The 11,354-nt window shown below is 35.9% G+C and overlaps 1 long non-coding RNA gene across 3 annotated transcripts; it reads right to left on the bottom strand.

Moving 5' to 3' along the window:
• Nucleotides 1-9: 9 nt before the first annotated feature.
• Nucleotides 10-4,272, bottom strand: LOC116182348. Of its 3 annotated transcripts, XR_004147488.1 has the most exons (9): nucleotides 4,058-4,272; nucleotides 2,579-3,960; nucleotides 2,375-2,533; nucleotides 1,435-2,323; nucleotides 810-1,351; nucleotides 712-755; nucleotides 618-652; nucleotides 456-567; nucleotides 10-399 (listed from the first exon to the last, which is right to left on the bottom strand). It is a non-coding gene; the product is annotated as an uncharacterized LOC116182348 (long non-coding RNA). The 3 variants fall into 3 exon arrangements; XR_004147487.1 differs by having other exon boundaries at nucleotides 2,579-4,272; XR_004147489.1 differs by having other exon boundaries at nucleotides 698-755; nucleotides 2,579-4,272.
• Nucleotides 4,273-11,354: the final 7,082 nt, after the last annotated feature.

The raw sequence follows: 11,354 nt of genomic DNA on the forward strand, positions 1-11,354 counted from the left end.
TGCCCCAAACCAAGGTAAAAGTTAAAACTTGTCTTGTGGTGCTGGCCCTCCTTTCGATTGCTGCAATTATGAAAGAGTGCACAGAGAAATCAAAACTATGTTGCATTTCTGGGTTCAGAGAAACCTGTAAGTGCCAAACCGGTTAGCCAATGTATAGATACGGGATTGATACCTATTACATACGATAACGTGATGTTTGTTGCATTACGGAAGCAGGTCGTCGCTAAAGTACCTATTCTACCCTTACGGGCAAGTTCCATTTTATTATCATATCATATCGAGGGTTGAAAAAAAACAAAATTATTTTATATAAGGGATTAACTAGAACGTCCATATGCTGGTAATCGTATGTAGAAGTGTATAGGAAAAACAAAATCAAGATTAGGTATTTATTTAGATCTGAAAAAATAAATACAGATTGAAGCGTGACATTATTAAAGCGGTTAGCTACTTACATAAAAATCCAAAAAATATTCGCTAGGTATATTTTCATATTTTTGTATACCCCTTCCTCCACTTTTTCTGTTGAGGGGATTACCCCCAAACCGCGAATTATCGCTACATTCTCTTATATTGTAGAAAATTAACATATGGCATGATTCATGTAAAGTACTTACTGATTTATATTTGTCCATCATTCGTTTGCGGAGTTCTATAAAAATATACGGTTAAAAGTATAATATACGGATATATTTACCTCTTTTCCTTTACCCTTTTCGTCTACTTATTTCCGCAAACAACTTCAATTTCTTGATCTGAAATTGCAACTATTAAATTTTGGATTAAATAGAGAAAAAAAACGATTTTACCTACTAGCCGTGGTCACGTAGGCGTATTCAATGAGGCTAGTAGACATAAGCGTTGTCTAACCTTTTGTGCTTTCTGCTATCCTTTAGACTGCTCGGGCGCCAATTTGTAAGGTCCTAGCAGGTTATCAGGCTACACTTAGCCTCGATCTTAACTTACGGACCTATAAAACCTCCCTTCTACGCCATTCCTGTTCTTCACGACAATCGGTGGATGTTGGGTTGCCTACTTTCCTGAAAGAAAGGAGCTACATCCTTGCGGTAGCTAAAGTCGAAGATCCAGGTCGACAAACTAGGCAAATGACAAATGCCGGGTATAATACCAGTAATATTATGATTATAAGTATACGCTGCAAATAAAAGATTCAATTTCTTCAAAAACCGATTCATCTAGATTGTCATTGGCCCCAAGGGTAACTGACGCCTGAAGTGTATATGGTGAAGCTGATAGAAACTTCGCAAAAGCTAATTTTTGATTTTTACCACCCAACTGTGGTAGTGGCGGAAGCGGCAGAGAGGATTCGGACTGCGTTGTGGGTGCAATACTATAAAAAGTATATTACAAAAATTAGTAATGCATGTAGCAAGAGAACAACAAACTAAAAAGCTATTAATTAAATGTACTTACTCTTCATATTGAATTCTTCCTCTATGTCACTATCTGCAATCGAAGTAACAGGGGTTGGTGACCTTTCTGCTGTAGGTTGAGATACGGGCCGCACGAATAGGTTATGTGAAAGTGGAGCTGTTCCAGGTTCTTGCTCGGTGGCTCCATAACGCTGTCACCACTCTCTGATTATAGAAACCCAAGGAAAATCAGATTATCGAAAAAAAGTGAAATATGACACCTGGCCTTGGAAACGTTTTTCATTATGTTTATTTTCAATGGACCTTATCCGCTTTGTACGTAAATCAGAGATCTCCGTCTTCACGCTCATCTGTAAAAAATCCGTTGGGGATTTCTATCTCCAAACCTGCTTCTCGATCACTTAAGTCTATCACCACAGTCTGCCGATCGAAGATGTCTTCATCTTCGGGATCTGAAGCTGTTGTCCATTGTCCATATTTACAATTACTCGTATTTCGATGTACATTTATTGAAGTTGAATGTTGATTGGTATGTGGGCATGTCTTGCAATGAACCAGAGCAGGGGCACAGTTGCTCAGATTAATTGAATAAAGTTGGTCAGCGAAGAACCATTACCTATTTATTTAACCTTCCCGACAAAAATCGCAACATGGTAAATATTTTGTTTCTACTTATAGATCGTATCTAGGCATCAGAAACGGCAATTGAATGTGGTTGTTCGCCGACATGACATTGTAGAACTGTGCTTATGATAATACGTTCAAAAACTTATATAGTCGGTAGCTACATACTGTCATTATACCAGGAACATTATTTAAAGGCAATGGTATTCATTGACCTTGGATGACCTTGAAAAAGTAATTTGAGCAAAAAGTCTTCAAAGGAATTCACCCCGATTTCGAATATGCTTCGCCCTTTTATATGCATCCTGAAAATAATAGTGTGATCTTGTTTTAAACTGGAAATAATCATCACTTACCATCAGGAGAAGCAGCTAAATAACTCCTTCCTCTTACCATGCTCTCACTATTATTCCAGTACTTAATTGCTCCGCTATTTTTTTATTACAGCGGATAATATTAATATTTGTTTCATTAAATTATGGCACGGCGTTGTCGGGAGTCTTGTGACCACTTGACTAAAAATTGACGCCGTTAATCGGTGTTTTCGACGATTTACATACAAATTGGCTCAACGGTTCATTGGCAATTAATTCCGAGATATCTTTTCCGGTAATCTATAATGTAGATATCCCATTTTATACGGTATTCATGTAACCTTTTGAATCAAATTCTTCTTCGGTTAGTTCTCTTTCCTCAGCATTTGGTCCATAATCAAAATTACGCTGCTTGGTTGCAACCAATAAATATTTCTTGTACGAGGTGGTGTTTTTATTCTCTCTGTGTCGTTTTCATTTCTCTGAATCGTTTTTGATATACCATATACTCCTTGATTTTGTAACCAGGGTTTTCTCCAACCACATTTCACCAAGGACTGCCAGGATGTCCCTCTATCATATCTCAATCCACTACGTGTGACCGAGTTTCAAAAGCTATTCGCTGTGTTATTAGTTTTATTACTAAATGAGCTTAGGTAAGTGGCAACATTATTTTACAACTTTTACTGTGCCGTACAGTGTGTGTTCACTGTTACGTAAGGAATTTGACAAATTCTTATCAATCTTGCCTACGTCTTCACAATAAATTTCTCTGCAGTTCCTATGGCATTTGAAGACGTGCTATGGACAGTTGAAGATGTTAGCGATAAGATTTCCTACGTTCTGGCACAATGTAAATCTCCATAAGCGCAATGTATTTCTTATGGGAGATTTCAGTGACAAAAACTCACTTTTTGGATCGGTCTTGATTGCGGTGTTTACACATTCAGATGTGTGTTTAGGGGTTGCAGGTGTGTTTAGGGGTTAGTAGATGTATGGGGGGTGGTTGTTGATGAGGGTAGTAAGAAAAATAAATTTTGAGATGTCTTAGTAAGACGAGATGGGTCTGCGGTGTTTTTTTTTTTGTGGGGTTGTAGATTGTGTTTGGGGGTGGTTGCAGATGTGTTTAGTGGGTAGTAGATATGAGGGCGCGAGTGTATAACCTTGCGGTTTTCCTGTTATTCAGCATTCGACATTATTTTAAATTTAGTCGTTTGCGGTTGCGGTTTCCTGTTATTCTTTGAGGTGTCCTGTTATTTAGTAAATTCATTTCTTGTTATTTCGATAGAGAGCGACCTTGCGGTTTTCCTGTTATTCAGCAGTCGAGATTGTTGACATGAACTGATGTTATATATATATATAGTTATTAGAAATTGCATGGAAACCAGTCGAGTTCTACTTATCAACAAACTACGACACAATTAAATTTGTAAAACCAATAGCGGTTGTTGTTGTTATTATTGAAATCCAATCAGGTATGTTTTATTCCAATTATGACAATATCATGATAAACAAATTGTAAATTTCCTATAAACAATTTCTCTATATATTGCAGAATCGTCGTCGTCGTCGTTGCTTCTCCTTCCTATTCCTATATACAATTCTGTATATTGGAGATGCAGATTCGTCTGGAAAAAGAATTATATTACATTTACAACTAAGACACGCTAAAGAGAATTACAATTGTAAATAATTTTCAACAACAAGCACAAAACAACAACTTACGGTCCTACTCTGCAGTAGGCAACACCACTTCCTTCGGGCAAACTGTTCGTAAACACCCATATAAAATAATCCCCGAAGAAAGGTTCCATGTATAGGAGTAGATCTCTGTGCTCATTATAGTGGAGATTGTGAGCACACGGGCACAATAAAATATACCCCTGCAAAATTATAAATTATTATCAATTTTCAAAAGCATAATATAGTTTTCTTACCTCAGGCACAAATTGATGCACCTGCAGATGCAACCACTGGCATTTTGTCAAGTTTAGTGCCATTGTATGTAAGCACGACTTTTATAATTAACATTAGAAATTGTCTTTTATAGGAGAAAATCGCGGATGCATACATCCCTTATTGATAAAAAGGATTAATAATCCGCAATAATGTAATCACATACTTGCATACTATACTATACACGAAATCACTCATCTCTAGATAAGAAATACATTGCACTTATGAAGATTTTCACAACTTTGTACACAAAATCTCATCCCATAAGAAATACATTTACACTCGCGCTCTACTAAAATAACAGAAACTAAAATTAGAAATCGCGCGCTGACCAATTTTTTCTTACTACCCCTTAACACACACAACCACCCTCATATCTACTACCCACTAAACACATCTGCAACCACTCCCAAACACAATCTACAACCCCACAAAAAAAAAAACACCGCAGACCCGTCTGTATATACAGTGTGTCCCAGATCGCGTGGGATTGCATGGGTAACTTTGTTATTATTAAAGATAGAGAATTGGTTAAATGGGCAATGTTTTGCAGTTTTGGATGCTTATTTAAAATTTCCTTATGGAAATTCAAAATGTCGCATAGGTTCGACGTAAATTCAAAAAAAATAAAATTGGTCATTTCCTTGAATGTCTTATATCATCGAAAGTATAAGAGATATAAAAAAAGTTTTATATAAAAGTGACTGTCTTTGATACGCTTAATTTAGAATTGATGTCAAAAAAAATTTAAGATGGCCACTTTTGAGGAACATTTACCAACTTCCTAAAGTTAAATGGGCGCCATATTGGATTTTTAGATTACTTGATAGATTTTTAAATTCTCTTGAGCTATTATAACATAAGATTGAAAATAAAATACCAGTTATATTAACGGTTTTTAAGAACGACCATATATCATAATACGGTTGGTAATTAATTTAATTATTCAAAATAATAGTCGCAAACATCAATATATATATATATCTATTATTGATATAAGTCGAGATCCGGATAATAGTAGGATAACCTGAGATCCCCCTTTAAAGTTAAAAATATTCGTGTATAATGGGTTGCCAATTACATGAAATATGTTCTTCTATCATTACCCCTATAGAGGGGAAAGAAATTCATACAATTAAAATTATCCATATAAAAAGCAGTTAGGATGAGATCAAAAAATAAATACACTTAAGTAGAGATCATATAGTGTATAAAATGACATTGGTGTATTAAGTAGAGATCATGCGGTGTTGTCAAATGTACTTGTTCTAAAAATAGATTTCGTTATCTTTTGCGAATTCTTAACAAGTTGTTAGCCTTCATGTGGGATTCCTTCGCGTATTCTTTCTTCGATAAAGCGTTAATATTATTTGGCACCCGGGGCTTGAAAATATTATAACATTTAATTAAATAATACCTAGTGTAATAGGTACTCTATTTTACATCGATGATAAATTAAAACGATTACCTATTTATTGAAGGAAAGAGTTCCCGTTGGAAATGATTTTTTTATTTTTCTAACAGCTGATAGTGGTTCATAAGTCTACATCTTTGAATTAAAGGACCCAATTCAAACTCACTTTCAAAGTACAATTGCCATTATAATTAATGTAATAAATTTTTGCCATTAACTGAAATGCTTCAAAATTGATTATGCATAAGTATTCATCCTACAATCATGAATAAACACCAAACCCAAAGAAATCATTATCAAATTGCTTTCTTATCTCTTTTCCAGTACCGTATGGCGCATGGTTGGTAAAAAGCAATCATAAGAACTCTAAAGTTATTTGCTTATGATTACATGTAAACCATTAGGTTGTTCAGTATTTCGTAAAGAAATCTGTGAAAAGTTCATTTTTGAAGAAAGATGCCTTGGTTAGTCAAACTGGTTCAAACCATGGAGGTGACCATTTTGGTTCAAAACATCTAATTCATCCTCCAATCATGTATAAACACCAAACCCAATCAAATTGCTTTCTTATCTCTCGTCCAGTACCGTATGGTGCATGGTTGGTAAAAAGCAATCACAAGGACTCTAAAGTTATTTGCTTATGATTACATGTAAACCATTAGGTTGTTCAGTATTTCGTAAAGAAATCTGTGAAAAGTTCATTTTTGAAGAAAGATGCCTTGGTTAGTCAAACTGGTTCAAACCATGGAGGTGGCCATTTTGGTTCAAAAACATCTAATTCATCCTCCAATCATGTATAAACACCAAACCCAAAGAAATCATTATTAAATTGCTTTCTTATCTCTCGTCCAGTACCGTATGGTGCCTGGTTGGTAAAAAGCAATCACAAGGACTCTAAAGTTATTTGCTTATGATTACATGTAAACCATTAGGTTGTTCAGTATTTCGTAAAGAAATCTGTGAAAAGTTCATTATTGAAGAAAGATGCCTTGGTTAGTCAAATTGGTTCAAACCATGGAGGTGGCCATTTTGTTTCAAAAATATCTAATTCATCCTCCAATCATGTATAAACACCAAACCCAATCAAATTGCTTTCTTATCTCTCGTCCAGTACCGTATGGTGCATGGTTGGTAAAAAGCAATCACAAGAACTCTAAAGTTATTTGCTTATGATACATGTAAACCATTAGGTTGTTCAGTATTTCGTAAAGAAATCTGTAAAAAGTTCATTTTTGAAGAAAGATGCCTTGGTTAGTCAAACTGGTTCAAACCATGGAGGTGGCCATTTTGTTTCAAAAATATCTAATTCATCCTCCAATCATGTATAAACACCAAACCCAATCAAATTGCTTTCTTATCTCTCGTCCAGTACCGTATGGTGCATGGTTGGTAAAAAGCAATCACAAGAACTCTAAAGTTATTTGCTTATGATTACATGTAAACCATTAGGTTGTTCAGTATTTCGTAAAGAAATCTGTAAAAAGTTCATTTTTGAAGAAAGATGCCTTGGTTAGTCAAACTGGTTCAAACCATGGAGGTGGCCATTTTGGTTCAAAAACATCTAATTCATCCTCCAATCATGTATAAACACCAAACCCAAAGAAATCATTATCAAATTGCTTTCTTATCTCTCGTCCAGTACCGTATGGTGCATGGTTGGTAAAAAGCAATCACAAGAACTCTAAAGTTATTTGCTTATGATTACATGTAAACCATTAGGTTGTTCAGTATTTCGTAAAGAAATCTGCAAAAAGTTCATTTTTGAAGAAAGATGCCTTGGTTAGTCAAACTGGTTCAAACCATGGAGGTGGCCATTTTGGTTCAAAAACATCTAATTCATCCTCCAATCATGTATAAACACCAAACCCAAAGAAATCATTATCAAATTGCTTTCTTATCTCTTTTCCAGTACCGTATGGCGCATGGTTGGTAAAAAGCAATCACAAGAACTCTAAAGTTATTTGCTTATGATTACATGTAAACCATTAGGTTGTTCAGTATTTCGTAACGAAATCTGCAAAAAGTTCATTTTTGAAGAAAGATGCCTTGGTTAGTCAAACTGGTTCAAACCATGGAGGTGACCATTTTGGTTCAAAAACATCTAATTCATCCTCCAATCATGTATAAACACCAAACCCAATCAAATTGCTTTCTTATCTCTCGTCCAGTACCGTATGGTGCATGGTTGGTAAAAAGCAATCACAAGAACTCTAAAGTTATTTGCTTATGATTACATGTAAACCATTAGGTTGTTCAGTATTTCGTAAAGAAATCTGTAAAAAGTTCATTTTTGAAGAAAGATGCCTTGGTTAGTCAAACTGGTTCAAACCATGGAGGTGGCCATTTTGGTTCAAAAACATCTAATTCATCCTCCAATCATGTATAAACACCAAACCCAAAGAAATTATTATCAAATTACTTTCTTATCTCTCTTCCAGTATCGTATGGTGCCTGGTTGGGAAAAAGCAATCACAAGAACTCTAAAGTTATTTGCTTATGATTATATGTAAACCATTAGGTTGTTCAGTATTTCGTAACGAAATCTGCAAAAAGTTCATTTTTTAAGAGAGATGCCTTGGTTAGTCAAATTGGTTCAAACCATGGTGGTGGCCATTTTGGTTCAAAAACATCTAATTCATACTCCAATCATGTATAAACACCAAACCCAAAGAAATTATTATCAAATTGCTTTCTTATCTCTCTTCCAGTATCGTATGGTGCCTGGTAGGGAAAAAGCAATCACAAGAACTCTAAAGTTATTTGCTTATGATTATATGTAAACCATTAGGTTGTTCAGTATTTCATAACGAAATCTGTAAAAAGTTCATTTTTGAAGAAAGATGCTTTGGTTAGTCAAATTGGTTCAAATCATGGAGGTGGCCATTTTGGTTCAAAAACATCTAATTCATCCTACAATCATGTATAGACACCAAACCCACAGAAATCATTATCAAATTGCTTTCTTATCTCTCTTCCAGTACCGTATGCTGCCTGGTTGGTAAAAAGCAATCACAAGAACCCTAAAGTTATTTGCTTATGATTACATGTAAACCATTAGGTTGTTCAGTATTTCGTAACGAAATCTGCAAAAAGTTCATTTTTTAAGACAGATGCCTGGGTTAGTCAAATTGGTTCAAATCATGGAGGTGACAATTTCGGTTCAAAAATATCGAACTTATCCGGCAATCATGTGTAAACACCAAACCCAAAGAAATCAGGATAAAACCAAAGCGTACCGCGTTAGGACCCAACTTGGACAAAACGTACCGCGTTTCGCCGTGGTCCAATCAGAACGGCCAATTTTTGCCGTATGGTTAATACGTGGTACGTTCTGCCTAAATGTGTACGGTACCTAATTGGTAAAATCAATCATAAACAATTTACCAAATTCTCTTTTTAGACAGCGCTGTAATATTAATCTGTGGTTCTTTTCCCGATGATCTTGGTATAGAAATAACGTTTTTGACATCTTTTGATCAAAATACAAGTGGTCATTGAAAGTGTGCCAAATTCCCTTATTGGGCACCGTGGTAGGTGTGTTCCTAGCTTATAGTTACGATACCCTTACAATCCATTATGACCCTCTTATTTTAATTATTAATTTAATCTGCTTACTAAAATATAATAAACGTTATTCTACATTTCTCCTCAATCCACCAGTTTAATCTCTTTAATACAAATCCGCCCTTATAACGTAACGTGGATTAGGAATAATACATACAAGGTAGCAGATAACAAATTATTTACGTTAAAGCGCACATAGTACATCTACCTCTTTCATTATTTGCTATCGCACTTTAAAGTGAGAGTACCGCTTTACAATGTTGCCGTTTATTTGGATCTCACATTATTTAAAATATAACGTATTGTATATAACGTAAGGAGCGCCCCCTAAGATGATCATTCAAGAACTACGCGTGTATAAATTTTGACAAAAACCTAAAAGTTGAGATCCGGGCGAAAATTGAAATTTAGCTTCCTGTATGATCGACCGAGCTAATAGACTCGATATACACAGTAAAAAAGGCGAGATCCGAAAACGGATCTCGGGTTTACCAAATGGATCTCACCTTATCTGCAATATATGTAAAAATGATCTCACCTTAGCGCTTTTTAAATCTATATATATATATATATATATATATATATATATATGCTTCCCTTTGGAGGCATCCGAAGTGGCAGGGGCAGCTTTGCCTTAGGCAAGGAGGATGGAGCTGCTTCAGCGAGTAAGGAGCTAGTCGCTCGACAAGCCCTTACCAAGTCGGTTACCACCGAGGCAGGTGGGTCGAACCGGGCCCTCTTTAAGGGGGAACGATGAAGGCCCAGGACCTGACCGGTTGCGTTCACGACTGCGAGAAAATCCGCAGAAGTGACGCGTGCCGAAACTCCCGGACACATAGTGTCCGCGAGTTTCAGGATATCGTTGCATTGAGATAATGTTATCTCATGTGCAACGGTTTGCCGGGAACTCGGTGCCGTCTGTTGACCAGAAGGAGAGGGAACTATTTCCTCTTCTCCCTGAGATCCAGGCGACAATGAACGCGGTGGCTCTTTGTGGGTCTCTCCGTTCATATTGACGAAAAACGTTTGGTTTTATATTGTTGTGAGACCTAACCTTCACTTCTAGGAATCCCACGATTTACCTCTAGCTAGCTCAGTTATAATTAAAAAAAACCAAATTTTCACACGCATCTCAAGGTCCAGCTGGATTCTGCCACCCTACAGCATTCCAACAATGACATGAATTGGTGGCTTAACCAAGTCCTTAAATTCCAATACGAAACTTTACCCCCAGATTTGAATAAACTTGAAACAAAGTAAGAGACGCCGACAATTACCTCTCTTTGACTCTAATAAACAAAACCTGGATTGCAATAACTGGTTTAATTTCAGGCAAAAAATTGCGTAAATTTCTGTTTTACAAATTGTTACAATTTTAAACAGATAAATGACACAAAAAAAACACAAATTACTCAAACATTACAAACATGACAAAACAAAAAAAACAAACCACTAACTACTACTTACTTTTAAATTTGTCCGAGTAACGTACTCTGATACAAAGAGGTATCCGTACACGATAACAACACAAAATTTTCACACAAACCAAACACTCAAACACCGACGTCTTCTCTCTTCGGGCACCCAAAATTATTTTCAAACTTCCGTGCTTCCGCAAAAAAAAAAAGGACGGCGACAAACTTCTTAAACTTTTCAAAATTCTTCTTAACGGCAAACAAAATTCTGATTAACACTGGATCCACTACGCAGGAAACTTCCACAAAATTCAAAATAACGTAACCGAAGAACCGCCGGTTGGCTTTGTAACGACTAAAAAGCCCCGCTCTCTTCAAAAATTTGCTATTTAAGCAAAAAAAACCCTTCTCCTTTCTTCAACATCCCGCCAGCCAATCACGCGAAGCGTTGATTTTTAAACTTCTTGCTAAACGATACGTACGCCCGGCAATTCTGCGAAAACAACCTTATCTCTACTTCGCGCTACACCTCGTTAACGGCAAATAAAATTTAACAAGAAATTTACCTCGAAAAATTCTAAGAATAAAATAAAAATGAACACTTCTAAGAAATTGAACCAAAACTATAACATGAAATTTACGCAATCCTGTGTTGTCTCAAATTATTAATAAC

The sequence above is a fragment of the Photinus pyralis genome, unplaced genomic scaffold, assembly GCF_008802855.1.
Source record: "Photinus pyralis isolate 1611_PpyrPB1 unplaced genomic scaffold, Ppyr1.3 Ppyr1.4_unclustered_Scaffold4893, whole genome shotgun sequence".
Classification (NCBI taxonomy): Eukaryota; Metazoa; Arthropoda; class Insecta; order Coleoptera; family Lampyridae; genus Photinus; species Photinus pyralis.